The 3,964-nt window shown below is 39.6% G+C and overlaps 1 pseudogene; it reads right to left on the minus strand.

Annotated features, from left to right (window-relative positions):
- Positions 1-264: 264 nt before the first annotated feature.
- On the minus strand, positions 265-665 carry LOC144827993 (small ribosomal subunit protein uS10 pseudogene; annotated as a pseudogene).
- Between the last annotated feature and the right edge of the window lie 3,299 nt (positions 666-3,964).

A 3,964-nucleotide genomic window follows, 5' to 3' on the forward strand; every position in this document is an offset into this window, starting at 1 on the left:
TCACCTTTCTTAATATTTTTTAACAAATTGCCAATTATCCTGTTGCGGAACATTCGTTTACGAATATCCCTAAACTGTTGTTTCCTTCAACTATCATGCACAGAGTTATCTCTTGCTCTAGCAGTAACATTTTTCATTGGCCTTTCCTTTCCGTTTAAATTGCTTCTCTTTTTCTGGACTGAAACATTTTCTGTAGTAATACTTTTTTTACTACAAATATTATTTTTTTTTATTTATTTTTTTTTCAAAAAAAATAATCTTTTATTAAAAGATTAAATTATATGCATCAGCAATGGTAACTTCCACTTCTACCCCAGGCTCTATACTGATGGATGTAATTTGCTTCACAATTTCAGAAGGGCTGTGGAGGTCAATCAAGCACTTGTGAATACGCATCTGGAAACGATCCCAAGTCTTTGAACCTTCACCACAAGGTGTTTTTCGAGTTGTAATTCGCAGAGTCTTGGTAGGCATACGAACTGGCCCCTTCACTTTCAGGTTTTTCTCCTTCGCACCTCTAATGAGATCTGCGCACACTTTTTCAAATGACTTGACATTGCGACTAGTCAGGGTGATTCGAATACAGTGGATAGCTACTTCCTGTTCCACAGGTGCTTTGCCGGCGTCTTTAAATGCCATAGCTTATGTGCTTCCTGACCGACTTATTCGTCTTATGCTACTACAAATATTTCTTATGAATGTTTTCGTGGTCTTACCCGGTGCTTTCTTGGTGACTTGACAAGTTTTTTTGGTAGAGGACTCCTGCATTATTTCATGGACCTGCTGTCTTTGACGTTTTGCAGCCTTTCTAAGTCTTTCTTTGGTTGGCATGCTCAAATCTTGAAATGATCTGCAGTTGAATCTGTGGTAAAATATAATAAAAAATGTTATTAACCACTGTTACCAAACAGTAAATCAATAACAGTCGTCAAAAACTTAACACACTACTTGACATTTTTACATAGAATATTTTTTAGTGCTTTGGCAAATTTACAATACACAAATAGCAGAAAAGAAATGGAATTCTTCTTCATTTACCTGTCCTGTTTTATATGTGAATCTGATCTAATTTTATGAGCATATTTTAATATTTTATTGAAGACACTACACATAACCTGTTTTTGAAGGTGTGTTTAATTTAAAATTAAACAGTTTACATTTTTACTTTTCATTTATTGTAAATTTTAAAAATAAATGTTTATAGTTCCATAGGCTCAAGCAGGTCAGCTTCCCACCCTATGTCATACAATTCTGACAAATCTGCATCCTCATCATGTTCTTCTTCATCCTCAGGATTTAAATCATCCAAGGGATCTACTTCCACTGATGTTTCAATTACGAGTTCAATGATGAGGTCGAAATCAACTGATTGCTGATTGTCGCTCATGTTGATGTTGTCGTTATCTTTAAAGAAAGATAACAACAATGAGATGTTGCAGAGTAAGAGACAAATCTCAGAGATTATAATAGTAAAATTGTTTAACAAGAGTAACATTTTGCAGCTATTATTTAGCCATGTCCAGCGATGCTGAGGAGGTGAGGCCTATGTCCAAGTTTTCAGTGAACAGGACTCATCTCTTCTTAACCTTGGATAAGCCTCACCGACTCTGTGTCCCCTGCTCATACTTAAATGTACAGGGGCAGATTTATGCTAAGTGGCGCATCCCCACGGATGCACAAGTTAATGTGCACCGCTGCTCTGCCAGCCATAGTGTGCCGAATTTACGATGTGGAGCACCATTGAGCAAAAACAGCACAGATGCGTCACACATCTGTGCCGCAAAAGCAGCACATTGCAGGAATCACGTCATAAGCGCGACATGTCTACTGCAATGCACAGGAGGAACCCTCACATTGCATGGTGCATCACTTCTTATGCCTGTTTCAAACAGGCGTAAGGATTTGATTCAGCAATGCTATAAAGCTGACTCAGTGAAATCTTCTAAATTTCACTGTGTTAGTTTTGCAGGGCTTTCTTGCAAATTAATGCATACCTTGCAACAAAACACCTATATGAAAACTGACGCAGGTTTCATGTGGCACAGGACTTTACAGCATGACACATCTGCCTAGATGCATCAATTTTTAAATATGTCGCCACATACCAAATCTTTTGCACCACCGCTGCGTCACAAAAGTGATGCACAGCGACGCAAAAGAGGCACACGGCTACCATAAATCTGTCCCTAACATGTTAAATGATTGATTCAGGATGACGATAAGGTGTGGCCTATCCAGAGGTTTGTTTAAGGTGAGGCCTACTCAAGGTTGCAGATTAAATTTACGCTTGTTGAAGACTATAGAGGAGATAATACATGTGAAGGCCTACCAATGAAGTAAGTCATGTCCACTTCACTCTTGAACAAAGGCCACACCTCTTCTGTGTCCATGGACAGACCTAAACCTCATCTGCACAATGTCATTCGTAAACTTAGCAAACACAGGTGATGTAATTGAAAAATGTGGAGTTTCTTTTCCTCATTTCACAATCACATCACCTGTGTTTCCTTTGCTTAGGTATCTCATAGTGCAGATGGACTGTAGCATATGAAAGAGTACACAGAAGTTGAGCAGTGTATACAACAATTTTGACATTTACAGAAGATTCAGCTTCTTATCTTGTTGGAGATGAAATGAGGCCTGTCTTGCAACATGGTGCATCTTTTCCATCACTGCTGCATCGGTTTCATGTGGCACGGGACTTTACAGCATGACACATCTGCCTAGATGCATCAATTTTTAAATATGTCGCCACATAGCAAATCTTTTGCACCTCCGCTGCGTCACAAAAGTGACGCACAGCGGCGCAAAAGAGGCACACACCTATCATAAATCTGTCCCTAACATGTTAAATGATTGATTCAGGATAACGATAAGGTGTGGCCTATCCAGAGGTTTGTTTAAGGTGAGGCCTACTCAGGGTTGCAGATTAAATTTACGCTTGTTGAAGACTATAGAGGAGATAATACATGTGAAGACCTACCAATGAAGTAAGTCATGTCCACTTCACTCTTGAACAAAGGCCAGACCTCTTCTGTGTCCGTGGACAGAGCTAAACTTCATCTGCACAATGTCATTCGTAAACTTAGGAAACACTGGTGATCTTTAAAATTTAATTTAAAATGTTAGGGACAGATTTATGATAGGTGTATGCCTCTTTTGCGCCACTGTGCGTCACTTTTGTGACGCAGTGGCGGTGCAAAAGATTTGCTATGAGGCGACAAAATTACAAATTGATGCATCTAGGCAGATGTGTCATGCTGTAAAAAACTCGTGCCACATGAAACCGATGCAGCAGTGATGCGAAAGATGCACCATGTTGCAAGACAGGCCTCATTTCATCTCCAACAAGATAAGAAGCTGAGTCTTCTGTAAATGTCAAAATTGTTGTATACACTGCTCAACTTCTGTGTACTCTTTGATATGCTAGACTCCATCTGCACTATGAGGTACCTAAGCAAAGGAAACACAGGTGATGTGATTGTGTAATGAGGAAAAGAAACTCCACGTTTTTCAATTACATCACCAGTGTTTCCTAAGTTTACGAATGACATTGTGCAGATGAAGTTTAGCTCTGTCCACGGACACAAAAGAGGTCTGGCCTTTGTTCAAGAGTGAAGTGGACATGACTTACTTCATTGGTAGGCTTTCACATGTATTATCTCCTCTGTATTATACAACAAGCGTAAATTTGATCTGCAACTCTGAGTAGGCCTCACCTTAAACAAACCTCTGGAGAGGCCACACCTTATCGTCATCCTGAATTAATCATTTAAAATGTTAGGGACAGATTTATGATAGGTGTATGCCTCTTTTGCGCCACTGTGCGTCACTTTTGTGACGCAGTGGCGGTGGAAAAGATTTGCTATGTGGCGACATATTTAAAAATTGATGCATCTAGGCAGATGTGTCATGCTGTTAAAAACCCGTGCCACATGAAACCGATGCAGCAGTGATGCGAAAG

The sequence above is a fragment of the Lissotriton helveticus genome, chromosome 4_1 (genome assembly GCF_964261635.1).
Source record: "Lissotriton helveticus chromosome 4_1, aLisHel1.1, whole genome shotgun sequence".
Taxonomy (NCBI): domain Eukaryota; kingdom Metazoa; phylum Chordata; class Amphibia; order Caudata; family Salamandridae; genus Lissotriton; species Lissotriton helveticus.